This window comes from Pleurodeles waltl, chromosome 6 (assembly GCF_031143425.1).
Source record: "Pleurodeles waltl isolate 20211129_DDA chromosome 6, aPleWal1.hap1.20221129, whole genome shotgun sequence".
NCBI lineage: Eukaryota > Metazoa > Chordata > Amphibia > Caudata > Salamandridae > Pleurodeles > Pleurodeles waltl.
In genome coordinates this window covers 1,011,298,853-1,011,318,346 of record NC_090445.1, presented here as the reverse complement: position 1 = coordinate 1,011,318,346, position 19,494 = coordinate 1,011,298,853, and the positions used below count along the sequence as shown (strand labels likewise).

Below are 19,494 nucleotides of genomic sequence, written 5' to 3'. Positions count from 1 at the left end.
GTTGCCTATTGTGATGGTTGGTGTTTCAAAGAAAAGAGTTAAAAAGGGAAGAAGATGAAAGTGGGGAGAGCTGCATTAAAAAGAAGGCACCATATGTGAAGGGGTGTGACATACTAAGGCTGAGGTAATGCGTAGGATTGAAGTGAATGGTTCGAGGTCATGATATTTCTATTGAAAACAACAGAGAGTTGGGTAGGTGTTATTTTGAATTGAAAGTGTCAATATAACATACAAAGTTCACTATGATGGTAGTTTAAGTCTTGAAATATATTTGTCAAAAATTGTTCAATTTCATCCAGCAGCATGACAGTTTTACAATTGTGGGCAACATCACAAAAGCTAGAAATGTTGCAGTGTTTCGTCCACAAATTCCAGCAGAATGGTGAAACCTGTACAGTAGATAACTACCACAAAAACCACCTTCTGTAGTTTTATGTACCTGTGTCATTAACTATTTTTTGTGTTCAACCCTTCTATTAAGATATTTGTTCTAACACTGTGCTAGTTGTGTAACAGTTGTGTAACAAAGGTAACAAAAGGCCACATATACAAAAGTTTTTAGAGCTCACAAATGGTCTGATTCACAGAATAGGGACGTTTGCGACTGCTAAAAACCATTTAGGTATGTACAAACCCTATATTGTGATTCGGTAAACAATTATGAATCACAAAATAGGTTTAAAATTCGGTATTATGAAGGCCCGTGTTAAGGGCTTCCCTTCCTAGTAGCGACTCGCAGGAGGATGTATGAATGATCTGTGACCAGAATGCATTTGCAAAACATGTACAATTTATCACGTTGGAGTTAACCAATTTGCAAATGGGAAAGGGTCCCCTTTCCCTTTGTCAATGTGGTTGAAAACATTTTTTAAGAGCCTAATCTTGAAAAATGAAAAGAAAACTTTTCATTTTTGTTTTTTAAACAAATCCTTTTTCAAAAGCAATAAATGCTTTATTAAAAAAACAGTCATAGACATAGTGGTCTGCTGATCCCAGCAGGGCACCAGCCCTGTGATTTTGGCCATTACAAAAGGGACACAAATTGTGACCTACCTCATGAATATTGCTGACATGCAACTGGGAATTTATAAATGTGCCTGAGATACGTTAGTACATCACTATTTGTGACTTCCTCATTGCAAATTGCAAAGGTTCACGAATAAGAAGTCGCAAACAGAGTTCTTTGTACGTGTCCCAGAATGTCCTCAAATCACTTTGATTGATTCACGAATGCTTAACGTAGGGCTGAGAAGATTTTGTACTTTTTCTATTGTCTTTAGCAAAAGCAACTGCAGTGCTGGTGTTTGCCCTGAGAGGATTTCCTTTTTCTCACATGTGTACTGCTTTGTTCCCCTGCTCTTCTTCCCACCTTGCCTACGAGTATTTTACAACCTTCAAATGCAGTGATGCTCAATTAGGAGCTGTAGTGCAGGCTGCAAAATGTCTACCGGCAAGAATGGCGTAGCACAAAGTTGGCATGCTGGTTAAGTCTCAAGAGAAGGTGTGTAGGGCTGAGGAAGTTGGCCTAAGGTGTGCATATGGCATTACATTGTAGAAGAACTGGGGAGACAGAGCACGGCATTGGGTAGCTGCAAAGTAGGGTTAAACTGGCCTACAGAGCAATTCAACAGTAGCAGAAGTGCTGATCTTAAAGGTCAGTGTGTGGGCAGGTTTTGTGTCTGTGTGTCGGCCACCTTTTTGAGGATGATGGGCCTTTTTTGGGCTGTGTTGAGGCTGGTGTGTTGAACATCTTTCTATAATGACCAGGCGGCAGTAGCAGGCAGGCAGCCCTGTGCTAGTGATGGAAGGTTGCACTGAGCACACACAGCATAGCGCGGTGGCTGTCTCACATGGTATCTCATCTGGCATGCAAGGAGCTACATCTTGTTACCTCTGATGAGCCACAGCATGCAATGCAGTTATAATTTGAAAACAAATTAACTGCTACCTGACCCACCATGAATTTTGCATGCAGGTCTTCCCCAAGTTCACCACTGTCCAGCTCTGTCTGGCCCCTTTTTGCACACATGCTTAATGCTTTGGTGAATGCCCATTGCCAAATGCCATCTGAAGTTCTGTCACAACTAGTTGGCTGGATGTGCATTAGTGGACAGACCAACCAGATATTGTTTGATATGCACTTCCTTTTTTTATAACCAAAGTGTTTGAATGTTTAAAAAATGCTCTTTGGTGTTTAGTGGAAGAGAAGAGTTCATAACCATCCATCATTGTTAGAAATGGGGTATTTGGTTTGCAGTCTGATTACCCCCTGCATAAGCAAGGACCCTCACCCTAGTCAGGGTAAGTCATACACACTCCAAATTATCCTGTGCCCACCCTCTGGTAGCTTGGCACTGAGCAGTCAGGCTTAACTTAGAAGACAATGTGTAAAATATTTGTGCAATAAACCATGCCATAACACAGTAGAACACCACAAAAATACACAACACAGTGTTTAGAAAAATATGTAATATATTTCTGATAAGATGCAGGTGAAAACGAATAAAATGCAATAAGTATATTTTGGAATATCACTGTAAAAATGATATAAAGGGTCTTTAGTAAAAGCAACAAATGCCTTTTGCAAGCACAAAGTACCTGCGCTGCGTTCAAAATCTCCGCAAGGAACCACAGAGGAGGAGATGCATGGAGAACAAGGAGGTGTGCGTTGATTTCTCGGGCCGCACACAGCAATGCACCATTTATTTTCTATGCAGGGAAGGCTTTGCGTTGCTTTCTGGCGCTCGGTCTTGGATCCTCTTCGGGTTGCAGGGTTTTTGGACGCCCCAGGGATGATGTGTTGAAATCCGGCGCTGGCAAGACGAAGTCACAGGGGCTGCGTCGATCTAGTGGGGGTTGCATGGAAAATTCTACCGCTCGGCAGGGGCTGCGGCAATTCCTTTCAGGAAGTCGGGCTGCATCGTCCGGGTCGGCTATGCGTCGATCCAGTGGCCCGTGAGTCGATTTCCGGTCGCTATGCTGACTCTGTGTCGATCTTCTTCTTGCAAACTCAGGATGTGTTGTTCTGCTTCAGCGTGCTGTGAATTTTTTACTGCAATGCGGGCTGTTCGTCGTTTTCTGCCGGCTGTGCATCGATTTCAGCCACATAGGGAGTTCTTCTTGCAGAAATGAAGTCTTGTTGATCCTGAGGCTTCAGGGAACAGGAGGCAAGCTCTATCCAAGCCCTTGGAGAGAACTTCTAACCACAGCCAGAGCAGCAAGGCAGCAGTGCAACAGCAAGGCAGCAGTCCTTCACAGAAAGCAATCAGGTGAGTCCTTTGGGCAGCCAAGCAGTTCTTCTTGGCAGGTTGCATGTTCTGGTTCAGGTTCTCTTCTCCAGGAAGTGTCTGAGTTGGTAGGGGCAGAGGCCCTGTTTAAATACCCAAATGTGCCTTTGAAGAGGGGGAGACTTCAAAGAGTGGCTTAGAAGTGCACAAGGTCCCCTTTCAGTTCAATCCTGTCTGCCAGGGTCCCAGTAGGGGGTGTGGCAGACCTTTGGGTGAGAGTAGGCTACTTTTCTTTGACATGTAAGTGTCAGGCCCTCCACCCTCCCAGCCCAAGAAGACCCATTCAAAATGCAGATGTATGCAAGTGAGGCTGAGCATCCTGTGTTTGGGTTTTGTCTAAGTGGATGCACAAGGGAGCTGTCAACTTAACCTAGCCAGACGTGGATTGCTAGGCACAAATGAATTTAAGTGCAGAAAAATGCCCACTTTCTAAAAGTGGCACTTCTAAAAGTAATATTAAATCCAACTTCACCACTCAGCAGGATTTCGTATTACCATTCTGGATATACTAAATATGACCTCCCTATTCCTTTCAGATCAGCAGCTACCACTCAAACTGTATAGGAGGGTAGCCCTAATGTTAGCCTATGAAAGGAGCAGGCCTCACTGCAGTGCAAGAACGAATTTTTAGGAGTTTTACACTACCAGGACATGTAAACTACACAGGTACATGTCCTACCTAGGGCCTACCTTAGGGGTGACTCATATGTAGAAAAAGGGGATTTTTAGGCTTGGCAAGTACTTTTAAATGGCAAGTCAAATTGGCAGTGAAACTGCTCACACGGCCTTGCAATGGCAAGCCTAAGACATGTTTAAGGGGCTACTTAAGTGGCCGGCACAATCAGTGCTGCAGGCCCACTGGTAGCATTTAATCTACAGGCCCTAGGCCCACATAGTGCACTTTATTAGGGACTTATAAGTAAATTAAATATTCCATTTGGGTATGATCCAGTGTCATCATGTTCAAAGGGAGAAATCATATGCACCTTTAGCACTGATTAGCAGTGGTGCGCAGAGTCCTAAAACCAGCAAAAACAGTATCTAAAAAGTGGAGGGAGGCAAGCAAAAAGTTAGGGGTGACCACCCTAAGGCTGTCAGGTCTAACAATCATGGTGTAGTCATGGAAAAAAAGACCACATCATGCTATTGCTGAAGGCCCTACATTATCTTCCTATGAGTGAAAGAGTAAACATGAAATTTGCCTATCTCATCCAAATAGCCTTACATAGCCGAGACCAAAATACCTGTCAAAGTTGTATGTCATTTATCTTTCCACCTGATGTCTAAAGTCTTCAATTTTGTCCTGAAGTCTATCTTTCTAACTAGATACAAGACATTCAGGGGAATGCTATTCATGTGTAAAGTTCATCTCTGTGGAGCTCTCTACCACTGTATACATGGACTCTGACATTCTCAAATTCAGATCACCCAACCCCATTTCTTCAAGCAGACTTCTGGCAATCCCTTCTCATGTCTGGCCCTATACTTCCTTATTCAGGCTTTTTAGCCACATACCTAAACTAGTTTCAATTACTTCTTTTTGTAGACTCTTTGCCAATGCTTTATCACTTTTCTTTCAACATACATGGTTGATATATTCCTTCAGTTGATAACACCATTCTGAGTATACCTGAGTTGATAAGGAGGAGTTTAGTAGTCGTGGAAATTAGGTCAAATAATGTTCTGGTGAAGGAGTTGGGACACTGATGAGCTTGGAGAAGCCAAGAATGTTAATTTTTTCAATTACATTTGGACTGAACAGTGAAAATATCGATTCCTCCCCCCATAAATCAACAAACTGAACACATTAGACTATCCGCCTCTCTAATGCCTTGCCGCATCCTTCTTATTTGCTTCATTACCTCTATTATGTCTCATTTTCCCTCTATGCCAATACACAATCTCTCTTTCTGGATAGCCTAGTTAGTGTGTTCATGCCTTTAATGGCAGAGCACCACACACATAGGAGGCATACAGTGGAGGTTTCCACAAATGTCCCTGTAAGAAAGCCACAGTCAGAGAACGGAAGACATACAATATTTTCATGACTGCCTGCAGTGTCATACATTCAATAATGTTTCAGAGTGTCACCGAGCCTTAGGTCATGCTCTCACCCACTTGCCCTATTCTGGTGGGCAGTGGCTAAAGAACAGAAGGGAAAATAGATAAAACCTTTAGGAGATAGGGTGGCTGCGGGCTATTTGCTTCACCTGCTCCACACAGCTCATGCAATATTTTCTGTGGATATGCCATCCGGTCTCTAGGCTAGGTTTTCTTGGCCCCTACCCGATTGCATCACCTGCCTTCCATTTCTCAAGCGCCATTGGATAGTAATAGCAATGTTTTCTTCTCTTCTCTACTGAATTGAGTAGCCAGCACTTGCTCCATATGTACTAGTGCAAAGAAATGTTTAACAACATTACACCAGTTATGAATGCTGCCATCAATTCTCACTCCATTTTTGGAGTTTTTTTTATATAATGCATGTTCTATGAAAGAAGGCTTAGTCCGTGCCATCCAAACCCTGTGCTCTGCCACTTTTTTTATTGTCTAAAACTGCAGCTATAACACACCAAATTAGTACTATTTGGGTGAACAAATGTTCACATCAAAGGACAAGGTGACCACCTGCTAGCTGTCAAACAAATCACATAAAAAGATTTGTGTTCAGTCCCTCCTAACATGACACAAAGCAGTCAGGATAACATAAAATGCAATATTTAAAATATTAAAGGAGTGCCTAAACAGGAGTACAAGTCACACAATAAACCTCCACATGCAAATTTTGAATAGTTGGCTCAGTTATATAAATACAATAAGGCCAAAATGACAAAAACACAGTAAGGGGAACCAGAGATATGAATTTATGAAGAATTAGTAAAAAAGCAAGAAAACTACAATGCTCAATGTAAGTGGACCACACCCAAGATGCAATTTTGAGCAGATCACGATGGAGCCTTGGTCCAATACATGGAGTAGACTGGTCTTGGCAAAAGTCTTGAAGTCAAAAAGTTTTAAAAGCTTTCTAAGTTCCACTTCAAAAAGGGACTTTGTCACTTTCTTGAAGAAAAATGTTGTCATTTCTTCCAAGTCCCAAACAAGTCTCTGCATGGGAAGCCACTGAAACTGTAGCACCCGCCATCGAACCAAAGGCTGAATATCTGAAGCAAGTTGGTCCTGCTGGTGCACTGGAACATTTGAAATTTCTAGCTGAAACATTTCTAAGTCCACCTCAGAATGGAACTTCGAGATTTTTTCAGAGGTGGGGAGATATCTCCGCATGAAATTTGATATGTTGCAGTGGAACAGCTGGTCAAACACTTTTTTCTGCAGGTTTCACTAAAGCTGTGAATGAAAAGCTTAGAAAAGATCACAAATCTTCTTCTGATGCCCAAACAACCAGAGGAGCACACATCTAAGGCCCCAGAACCCAGCAGGACAGCACTCATGTGATTATTCTGAGTTTGGCGGTCATTACCGAAGACCGCCGTGCAAGCAGCCGCGAAAGACTGCAAGTGATGGCAGTGTGCAGATCGCCGCATGACGAGTCATAAACACAACACTGCCCAAAATACACCCACAAAACAACACCATTGGTTGAAACGATGGCGTGAAGGAGGTGGCTGCACCACTAGCACCACCACGCAGAGAACATCCCGCCCGTCAAATAACGATTCACAAATCAGCACTGCAGTCTTATCATGGCTGAAATCCATTGGTGATCCGAACTGCTGAGGGAAAAGAGGCACCACCACCACCAGAACACTGCACCACATTGGACAATACCATTATCCATCACCTGAGACGCATACACACACCTGTCCACAGCACTACAAAACACCCCCCCCCCACATACCCAGAAATTGTTGCAACCATAAACTGTGACAGAGCAAGGCAAGAGCACACTGAAAGGAGGCACTGCAACTAGATACCACAGGCACCATCACACTGAACACGCATCACACAACACACCACTGCACACAAACACCACAGAGCTCACACACATACCACTACCCAAACTCAAACCAACAAACAGCACACCCAGCATCCCTGTACAACATACGCCCTCACCCACAACACAACCACCAAAGCACCACAAAAAAAAAACACGATTCACAGACGAGGAGCTGAGGGTAATGGTTCACGAAATCGTCAGAGTGGAGCTGCCACTGTTTGGAGCACAGGTCCAGCAGACATCCATAGCCCGTAAGAACGACTTATGGCAGAGGATAGTCATCAGGGTGAATGCAGTGGGGAACCATCCACGCACAAGGGAGGACATTAGGAAGAGGTGGAACGACCTATGGGGGAAGGTACGGGCCATGGCTTCCAGGCACCAAATCACAGTCATGAGGACTGGTGATGGGCCCCACCGCTTCCCCCACAATTGTCACCATGGGAGGAGAAGGTCCTAGCCATTCTACATCCAGAAGTGCTGACGGGAATACCTAGTGGACTGGACACTGCTAAGTCAACTGTACTCCCCGGCCAATATGTCCCCGTGCACAGCATGTACCCCCACCACTCTTTCACCCCCTCACACCACCCTAACGTGCACAAGCCCATAATAGACCCAATACCCACCCTGGCATTCCACAGACCCCTACTGATACCATTCCCTCAGAGGCCCACCTAGTGCATGGATACCCCGCACTGCAGCCAGTACCATAACTACCACAATGCAACACTCCCTAACCTTGCATGACTGCTACATCCACTTCACATCTCTGGAATTGCATGTTAAACCATGACACTCCCCATCACCAATAAGTATAAGGAATGCACATCAGTACATGGCAATGACAGTAGCAAGATAAATATTAATTATTTTGCAAAATAGGCCCATTGCAACATTCCACTGATGGTAACACAAGCAGTGGACTGTTACTGTCAATGCCATTACTGCGCTGCAAATCCAGTAATGATGGCATTCAACCATGTGTGTCACTTCCACAATGCCATCATCTGACACAATACCTCTCATTACACAAGTCTCCCAAGTACTGCCACACAGCAGAGGCGTACAGTGACAGAAAGCCCAGGCCTGGAAGCAGGTCCAATAGTGGAGGACTCCCCTGGAAGTCTGGATATGGACGACGAACATGGCCCATCAGGCATGAGTGGTCAGTCCACCACCACCAGCATCACCCTGCCCACAATTGAAAGCACCTCCCCTGTGGTAGCCAATGCACAGCAGAGCCCACCTCCCCATACCAGTGCCCCAAGGTCACATCAAACATCAGTGTGCCCCACAGGACAGGGGCAGGAGTCAAAGTTGCAAACCGAAGACAATGATGGTCCTGGTGTCAGTGGGAGGGGGCACACTGTACCAGGGGCACAGGCACAGGGGACAAGGGCCAGTGGAAGTGCAATCGTAGGCTAAGGGATAAGGCAGGTACAGGACATGACTGTAATAAACAAGAGGGACAGGGAGATTAATGGTCCAGTGCCTCCCAAGCATAGTCTATAAAAGTATTAGGTACACTGTTCCAGAAAGAAGAAGAAGACACAGGGCAATCCTATTGTTAAGAGCAAGAACCCTCACATATCCAATTGTATGTCATGCTTCATCATTGGGCATGCTCCTCGTCAGACTGGCGCTGCAATGTAAACAGGGCTCTTTACCGGAGATCTTGTTCACTCCTTAAGTGCCTTAGAAAACAGTGAGACAGGATATGCAACCTCACCAGATCAACAAATAAAGGAGAGCAGGAAAAAATAAAAAAATTGTCTCAAAACCAAGCTTATCGTCATAAATGTATTGAGTCAGCAAGAGGTTAGGGCCAAGATTAAAAAAGCAGGTGGAGTGTGTTGAAAGTAATAATGCTTAACTACTCTCTCAATGTAAGTCACACGGGGGAAAGACATTACCTAACACCCTCTCTAATTGGTCAATGGCGTGGAGGGAAGGACATTACCTGCCACCCTCTCTAATGTGTCAACATGTTTCACATCTCGTGGGTCACAAAGATCCGGTGACGCTTCATCAGGACCAAGGAAAGAATCAAAATTACTTCTCCATCTCAAAAATGAAAGACCTGCATGTGTCTAAGAATGTATGTCTACTTGGCTCCGGTCACTTACTCTATAGACTGCATGTCTAGTTAGTTTACATTAGTGTACCAGTCGCCTGGCAAGTGATTCCTAGGGAGCTGTTTCTTATAATTTGGGATGTGCGCTCGCTACTGACTAGACTAGACTAGACTAACATGTGTTATGTATTGGTCTGCAAGACACACCACTTGTACCTTGAGTGAATATGTACTCTTCCGGTTTCTGCAGACCTGTTCATTGGTTCAAGGGGATGTGAGTCCCATCAATGGCCCCAATTACATGTGGGACATTTGATATGTTGTAGAAGGCTGCTTTTACAATGGGCAATTCAGGACAGTGTGGGAACCTAATGTACCTGTGCACATGCTTGGGCAGGGCATTTAGCACATCCTGCAACACCTTACTGAGCTGGGGCTGTGAAAACCCTGCAGCCAGTCCCACTGTAACCTGAAAAGAGCCACTCACCAGAAAATGAAGGACTGACAACACCTGGTCTGTTGGAGGAATGGCATGGGGATTTCTCAAACCTAGCAGGAGGTCTGGCTTCAACTGGGCGACCAGTTCCCTGAAGGGCACCGGCGAGTGGGGATGCAGCAGCCCACGCGACCCAAGAGGCTGTCACCAGTGAAGCCGAGGGAACCAGTGGGACGGGGGGCGAGGACGGGGGGCCAGGGGAGCACCATGGGGAGACTGGAGAATCCAACACATGTGATACAGATTCCTTCTCCAATGGCAGCTCCCTGGCAGTGGCGGACCCAACTGTGAGCACCCCAGCTCCATCCTTGTCAGCCACCCCTCTTACCAACACCACCCTCCCTGTAGCACCCCACCCAGTTGCCCGTGCCCACTCCCCCAGGAGGGTGGGCATCTCCTTCGCCACAGGCACCTCTGCCCCTTCCCCAGGCAGCCCTGCTGCCCTCAATGAGGAGGCTATTGACCTCCTGAGGTCCATCTCTGTGGGGCAGACAACCATCATGAATTCCATCCAGGGACTGGCATCCCAGATGCAGCAGTCCAGTGTGTTCCTGGAAGGTATTCACTGTTCCTTGTCTGGCCTACAGAGATCATTTCAGGCTCTGACCTCCTCGTTGATGGAAGCCAGTGTCCCTTCATCTTCTGTCCCCCCTCCAGCTACCTGTTCCCAATCCACAACCCCTCTCCCTAGACCCATCCAAAGCACACTTACAGACCACCATACACCCACTACAAAAGACAGTCATGGGCATCTCAAATGTTCACACAGGCATGCACACACACAACACACATCTGCAGACACAACAACAGATACTTCCCCTCTATCTCTTCCCTTACAGTCACATCTCCACTCACACCTGCCAGCACTGCTTCATCACACACTGGTCCTGCTGGCATTCCTGTCATACCCTCAATCATCACAACAGTAGGCTCACAGACACACACCCCACATACCACATCTTCACTCACCAGGACTACCATCTCTGCCACCTGCAGCACATCCACCTCGTTTGCACACACCACCGCAACATTCACTCACACATCTCCCATTCGCTCTCCCTGCATCTATTTCCCCTCCTCCTAATAAATGCACACGCACCCACTATCCCACCCAGCATTCACCCACCACACACATTCACACATTGCACACACCGGCATCCACGTACAGCACACCAACACGTCAGATGATCACTCCCACTACCTCCACTCCCAACCCTCAATCATGTGACCATCCCCGTGTACCTAAGAAAGTTTTCCTTGCCGCCCTAGACCTCTTCCCTATTCTTCTCCCACCCCGTGTTCCCTGTAAACGCCGTGTCCCCCTGTCCCTCTCAGGCCCTTCCACCTCCCATTCCTCGAGTACTCCCTCTGGTGTTTCCCCTGCTCCTCCACCCAGAAAGAAATCCACCCCTCCCAGTGTCAAAGTCACCACATCCAAGCCACCCTCACAACCCCACACCCCTGAGGTTCCTGCCTGAACCATTGATGCCCCTATGAAGTAGAGGCTTATTTGCTGTCAGGAGTCAAGTTGGGACCATGATTTTTGGACAATGTGTCCTGAATTTCTGGATATTGGGCTTGCCTTCGGCACATATTGTATATAGTTTATTTTTTATATTTTGTTGTTGAATACAAGTGCCCACATTGCTGTGTTTGTCAAGTAGAGAAGCTTGTCCTGGTTTCCTTCTAAATGGTGGTGTGACATCTGCGTGCAATGGAGTGTGGGGTCTGTGTGTTGGTTGTGTCTGTGTTGTTGCATGCGCTGAGTAGATGGGTTGTGCCATGGGCATGTTGTAATGTGTCTGTCTGCTTGCTTGTGGGATTGTATGGGGTGTAGTATGAGTCCGTGTGTATGGGCCTGCATTTGTGGATTTCCTTGATTGGTTGTACGTGATGTGTCACCTGTCTTATTGTTTAGATGTGTGCTCACAGCTATTGATAGTGTGTCATTGCTACATACAGTTCATGGTGTGTGTATGTATGGTGTTGTACAACGTACCTTGTTATGCCTGCGTTGAGGTGTTTGTAGTCTAGTTGTCGATGTGTGGTTATGGGGTGTGTTGGTGGTGTTTGTGTGTGTTGTGCTGTATGTTTGGCATGTATCTGCTTGGCTTTGTGTTTATATTGGGTACTTGGCATTGACGTATGCTGTGTGTGCATGTGTGTGGCCTTCGCTGTCTGTGCGAGATGTGTGGGAATGTATCACAGCCATTTCCTCCCCTCTGTGCTACTCGTACTTACGGTTGTCATCTTCATTGTTGTAGGTGGGCCCTGAAGGTGTATGGCAGACTACAACACTGGGAAGACTAGCAGTTCGTTTGCCACAGCGGCCGCTGACGTGTCTCTGTGCCTGGAGGTGGGTGTCTCCTTTTGTACTTTCTGTTTCCACCAGGTTTTTTGTAGCGGCCACCCCACCCCGTAGATCCTGGTGGTCTGGTGACTTGGAATATGGTGGGTGGGACTTTGGCTTCTGCCAGCATGAAGTTGGCCACTCGTTGGCGGTGGCGGTGCTGGCGGTGAGTTGTCTGTGTTGCGTTGGGTTCACCGCCTTACTCGTTATATGGCATTCTGCACCACCACCCTTGCGGCGGTCATAACACCGTTGCCGGAGTGGCGGTCAGGTTACCACCAAACTCGGAATGAGGTCCTTAGTGTCTCTCAGGTACTCGGGCAGAGGCCAACAGCAAAGTCTAGCCTTAGTCTGTTCTACAAAAGAAGAACCTGTTTAGTATTTTATGTTTTATGAAACCTAATACAGCCAAGTAGATTCTCAAACTGAAATAAACAGCTGAGTATAACAGCCAGGTGTAGAGTAGTCACCAAGAGCATACCACATGCAAAGTGCTATAAATGACATAGGGTCCAAACAGATAACAGGCCAGAAGAGCCCAAGTGGGCAAAGATAACACAAAATATGATTACAAAATATCTATGAAATGATGTAAATAACAGAATAAATACAGAAAAATATGACACAACTATTGGAAACATATGTATACTGTGACCTGCCCCATGACAAGGAATGGGTTTACATACAGATCACTCCAGTCCAAGTGGGTGGAAGGAACATATCAATTTGATACTGTAGTGAGCCCAACACAAGCCCCATCCTAAATCCCATCCACCCCCAAACATCTGCATCAGTACTCCATGACAAAAGAAAGTGACATCCAGGTGTCAAAAGTCAAAACAAAACCAAACAACAACAAAACTCTTATCTGTCTTGTACTCAGAACACCACCACTGTGAAGGTGAAGAAAAGTGTTGGGAAACCTATCCTTCTGTCTCCTGAGATCATATTCAAGAACCCCCTTCCTTTCCTCCTGTAATAAAAATACATACCAAAATTGTTGTAAGATTCAGCTAGAAGCAAAGCAGCAGCAAAAACGTGTATACTAACAATAGTCCTCATAGAAATGTACATTTAACTCTTCATCCAGATCCAAACCTCCTGGACTCTTGCTGTCAAGTTCAATTATATACTTGGACTCTCTTTTCCTGCACCTAAGGGCCTGTTTATGAGTTTGGCAGACAGGAACACCTGTGTCTCAAACTCCTGGTGGGATGGTCGCTGCCATTCCGGCGACCTCCCCGCCAGTCCCACTAGGAATATTCCATTGGGTTGACTGGTTGAAACCAAGGTTTCTGCCAGTCTGCCCAGTGGGAAAGTCGCGGCAGCATTGTCGTCGGCTCGTAATAGAGCAATGCACAGCAGACAGTGCGCATTGGGAGGGTGGAGGGGTACTCCTGCACTGCGTGTGCCATGTGCATGGGCAGTGCAGGGGCCCCTCTGTGCCCCCCTGTAGTTGTTCCCTTCCAGTCTTTTCATGGCAGTGAAAACACAATGACAAGGCTGGCAGAGAACAAGGTTTCACTGAGCAGGGAGGCACTGAGATCAGTGCCGCCATGGCTGATTGCAACCTGAACCACTGTCATCCCTTAACAAAGATCAGACTGTGGGCTTGAATTATTACCATACTATGGCAGACGGGAGTACCCACCTGCCAAAGTCTAATGCCCTAATTACAAGTTGGGTGGAAAGGGATACCCGTCTGCCAAACTCCTGACAGGTTGGTGCCACTGCAGTGGCGACCACCACGCCTGACTTATTATGACTTTCCTGCTGGTTTAACAGGTGGAAACTACGGTTTCCGCCCATCAGCCCAGCCGGAAAGTTGCAGCAGCATTGTCGCCGGCTCGTGATTGGGCCCGCAGAGGGCACCAGCACCCACAATACGCACTGTCTGCACAACAGACACTGTGTTTTACAAGGGTGCTGGCCAGGGGATCCACCCCGATTGTGGATGTAAAGATACTATTCATAAATGCCCTTTATAAATTCCCAAAGTCATAAACTCAGACATTTGGTCTAAGTATAGCCCAAACAACTAAGTTTACCTTTATGAATCGGGGCTAGAGTCTGGGAGAGGTCAAGAGAGGCAAGGGAAAATTAAATTTACAGAAAGAATTAGAATCATGGAAAGAGATGAAGATGAGGAGGATGATGGTGATGAGCCAGTCATTATGGAAACTGACACAGAGGAGTCCAACATTACTATCTAACCTGCTCCGAGGGATGTGCCACAGGCAGCACCGCCAGCTCCCATATTTGTAAGACACCAGCAGAGACCTGCACCACCCCGTACCTCAGCAGAAGTATACACTGCAGAGAGGCAATCGATACACCCGCCTACCACCAGTTCTTTTTCAGGCATTGGCAGCAGGCCAATAAGAATGTACTTCTCCCCTATTTGGCATTTTTTTACGATTAGCAAACAGGAGAACATTGTGATATGCTCCATTTGCCATATGAGTGTTTATTGAGGTAAGCCTGGTTCACAATATGGTAGTGAATGCCAGATGACCCACATGAAACAACATCATTCAGTTTGGTGGGAGGAGGACCTTAAAAAATTGCTGAACATGGTCACAGTGCTGAAGGTGAGTAGAGCCAGAAAACAACTGCTACAACTGGTCACATCGCTGTGGAAGGTGATGAAGAAGAGGGTGACATCCTCATGCAAAGCATCCCTGTCCCAGAAGTGCACCAGAATCACCCGCCTCAGCAGCCTCACAATGGCAGAGGAAGACTCAGAGTCGGGAATGAGACACCACTGCATACGGTGACTGCATCACAACACACATTGAGTCTACCACCACCTTCATCTCAAAATCCACCTGCATCAGTGGTCCTACAAACGAAGACAGTAGAGGCTCAAATGACTGATACAGATGCTGCTCCCTTTTGAGATTTTCATGTGGGAAGTTAGTAAGGAGGACAATGCGAAGGGCCAAGCTATCCTGAGCAGCTGAAGAAGGTCTCTGAAAGGTTTGTACTCAGAGGAGTGAGCGAAAACTCAGCAGAGCATGGCTTGGTTGAGAGTCTAAGCTATCCCTTGACTTGTTTATCCAGACATGACTCATATAAAAAGCACTGATTGTCTAGCAGAACATAATTAAGGCAGAATAACACCAAATAAAAAAAAACGGTGATTTTCTTTTTTTTCTTTTAAAGGCTATTTTATTAACTAAACAGTTGCTTTTAGTGGAAAAATAAAAATGAATGACCTCTCTTTTATGTGCGAGGCATTATGCACTATGCAGTACAAGTTGTTTTGCCAAATGAATGGAGGCATGCTAGCCAGTGCTTCAAATACTTTGCAGCTGTCTGCTGCTAGGGCAGCTGTAGTTGACAATTATCTATCTGTAATTCCAATGGCCAATCCCCAAATGCCCAAAAGAGGCAGATAAATGAATAAGATATGTCACACATGTCATGTATAAAATGTAGATATATTATTTATCCTATCTGCCATAAGTAGACAGTGGCAAAAACAATCCACTGCACTACAGGGAAAGGAACGGGCTATGTAGATTGTATTTGGCACGTTCATCACAGAGCATCCCTTATGCCAATCTTGAAATCAAGTCGGGCACCTAGTAGTCCCACTTTACTCACTGGCATCTCCCACCACGAAAAATTATTTTAAACAAATTGATTCACTGGGAAGAAAACTTGACATACTCTACTGCAGAGTAAAGCAGATGGATTAGGCGGGTAAGTAGAGCTTTTGTTATAGAATAGAGGTGTGTAAACAATCATCGCCTCATCATGTGCATAAGATTTGGCTTATTCAGTCCCTTTGTGGATAAAAGTATAAAGGGAAAAATCTCAACTAGTGTGAAATAAATCTGGCATGGGAAACCATGAAATATATTTTGGAAACACTTCACATGACCAAAAAAGGTGGCACATGGCAAGAATACATTTCTCAATTCGTTTGGTAGGCTGGACTGGAAGAACTTACGGAAGAGTAAAGGAGTGAAGTACTAAGAGGTGACTGAGTGGGCGAGAGGAAAACAACACACCTTGTGTGTTTGGTTTGCAATGCATTGAAAACTTTGTAAATGACACATTAACTGAAGCAGACGCACATTGCACAGCCAGCACCTCAGGCACAAATTGAACTATACTGCACTTCTTCGATCATGGGTGCTCATATTCCATGGGCAGGGAGGAAGTTGATCAGTGATGATGATGGGTGGCATACATGTGTGACTTGTTTAACAAATACAGGGAGTAAAGGGATTAAAACACAAATTAAAATACCCTGCACTTTAAACCATAGCTTTGATAACCATAAAACATGAAGTAAACAAAGTAGGTGAGCAGCATGACCCTCTACCGAAAATCTCATTTGTTTTTGCATCCAAGCAATTATTCAATCATACTTTCATTCTTCCCACTATGTTAGTCACCCATAGCCACCATTATTTAAGCTTTACTTCCTCTCATCCAGATTTTCATCACAATTCACAATACATTATCCATCTATTCAGTATCCACTATCCACCCATTCTTTCAATCATCCTTTCATCCATCCATCTATTTAACCAATACTCACCCACGTATCATTTCACCCACCCACATATCCAGCCCTTTCGCTCATTTCACCCATCCTTTTTTTTAAAGTTTTCATTCTTTCTCGTCTCCATCAAGCCATCATTTTTAGCATACATTAAGGGGGTCATTACAACATTGGCGGTAAAAGCCGCTTACCGCCGTGCAGAAGACTGCCAATACACCGCCGCGGCCGCGGAATTCTGCCTCAGCTATTATGACACACATCTTGAAATCCGCCGAAATTCAGACACCCACACAAGTCCGCCACACTAAAGGTCAGTGGAAAACTGGCGAAAACAAAACCTCCACCTCCACGCCAACAGAAACACGCCCATGCTATCACGACCCACGAATCCACGCGGCGGTCTTTCAACCGCGGTATTCCATTGGCGGTACACACCGCTGCGCTCAAAATTCACACACATCTCCAAAACACCGCCACATTGGACAATTCCAAATACATACACCTGATACACACACCCACACACCACTCCCACATACCCAACACAATATAAAACACACACCCACATCACCCACAAACCCCTACGACCACAATTCACGACCGAAGGCCAGAGAGACAGAGAGCACAGCAACTGAGAACCCCACCACACAGAGGCACACAACACCATCACACATACAACATTACACGCACAATACACCACACACCACTACACATTATCACACACATCAACACTGACACCACCCCACACATCACCCACACCACCCCATGTAACGCCAAAGACACCCCCGGTTTTCCGAGGAGGAGCTCAGGGTCATGGTGGAGGAAATCCTATGGGTAGAGCCACAGCTATTTGGCTCACAGGTGCAGCACACATCCATAGCCAGGAAGATGGAGCTATGGCGAAGAATAGTCGACAGAGTCAACGCAGTGGGACAGCATCCAAGAAATCGGGAGGACATCAGGAAGAGGTGGAACGACCTACGGGGGAAGGTGCGTTCTGTGGTCTCCAGGCACATCATTACGGTTATGCGGACTGGCGGCGCACCCCCACCTCCTCCCCCACAACTAACAACATGGGAGGAGCAGATCTTGACCATGATGCATCCAGAGGGCCTCGGAGGAGTCGGTGGAGGAATGGACACTGGTAAGTCAAATCTTAACTATCATATCCCCCACCCTACCTACATGCTATCACACACCCCTACCCTCACCCCCTCCCCTATCACTACAACTCCTCACTAATGTACCAATAACACAAACCACCCATCTCAACACCAAGCCCTGCATGACACAACTAAGCATGGTCACCCCTCACCAAAGCATGCTCACTGCACATACCCAGAACAACCCCCTAACCATCATCACACAAACCCCCACACAGGAATGTTTGCACTGGGGTACACACCCACCCATTGCACACCATTACACACACACATGCAATAATCATGATCTTATGTCCCTGCAGGACCACTAAGGAACGTCACCACACCGGAGGGTCCAGACAACTCCACTCCACCCACAGAAGAGGCCCACAGTGACGATAGCATCTATGCCCTACTGGATCCTGATGACCAGCCCGGACCATTGTGGGCCTCGGGACAGTCCGTTCCCCTTGCACAGGCACAGCCCAACACTGACCTTCCACCCTCTGGTAACACCAGCACAGCACCCACCCAGCGGGCCCATACCTCCGTAACCAGGACACGTCAATCAGCGGTGTGTCCACCACTACAGGGAACCCAGGAGAACCCACCACCCCAAGACAATCCGGGACCTGGGGGCAGTGGTAGTGGGCACACAGTCCAGGGGACGGAGGCACAGGAACACAGGACCACCACACCAGCACCCCACCCCCTGCAGATGGACAACCACCACGCAAGCGGTCCCTGAGATCCAGGAACAGGACAGAGCAAGATGGCAAGACCCCCGCCAGGAAATGAGACCACCCTGATTGTCCTCCCACTGTCCCACTTTGTTACCCTGTCATACTTAAACTGCCCCATCTCCACTTCCTATGCCCATATGGGCAGTGCACCTGTGTGACCAATGGACTGGACTCTGCCATGGACATTCCTCCACCGTCCCCCATCACCATTTTACAACCCTGCTCCATTTTTGAGCACTTCAATAAACACCCTTGAACCACAAAAATATCTGGATTCGGTCTATGATTTGGAAAATATGTATTATCAATGACCGTGTCATAATGCATTTCCAATTGTAAAGCCAACATACCTATGTCACACATCACAAGTCCTTGAAGGATGCAAGCAGATGACACATGTTGGTAACCACACCTGTGAAACCATAATAGAAAGGTACAACTCAGTGACCAAATACTGCTATTAAATGACATGCAGGATAGAGGTAGATGTGTGAAAGTTAATTGAATGGTAAAAATGAATATGTTCTCACCTGTGTGTCACTGGAAATATTGCTGTATGACTGACTCCCTGTTGTCGATGTCTTCTTCCTCAGCTTCCTCCTCATCACTGTCCACAGGCTCCACAGGCTCCACAGCTGGCACAACACCGTCATCTGGACCATCCTCCTGCAGAAAAGGCACCTGGCGTCGCAAAGCAAGATTGCGAAGCATCGAGCAGGCGATAATGATCTGGCACACCTTCTTCGGTGAGTAGAATAGGGAACCACCTGTCATATGGAGGCACCTGAACCTGGCCTTCAGGAGGCTGAAGGTGCGTTCGATCACCCTCCAGGTCCGCCCATGGGCCTCATTGTAGCGTTCCTCTGCCCTGGTCCTGGGATTCCTCACTGGGGTCAATAGCCAGGACAGGTTGGGGTAACCAGAGTCC

General features: G+C 46.4%; 1 long non-coding RNA gene across 1 annotated transcript in view; it reads left to right on the top strand.

Moving 5' to 3' along the window:
• The window catches only part of LOC138302071 (uncharacterized), a 132,001-nt gene that overhangs the window by 56,988 nt on the left and 55,519 nt on the right, over nucleotides 1-19,494 (top strand). Inside the window, exon 2 of the long non-coding RNA XR_011205257.1 lies at nucleotides 12,080-12,171. This is a non-coding gene — a long non-coding RNA (uncharacterized lncRNA). The remainder of the gene's footprint in view (nucleotides 1-12,079; nucleotides 12,172-19,494) is intronic.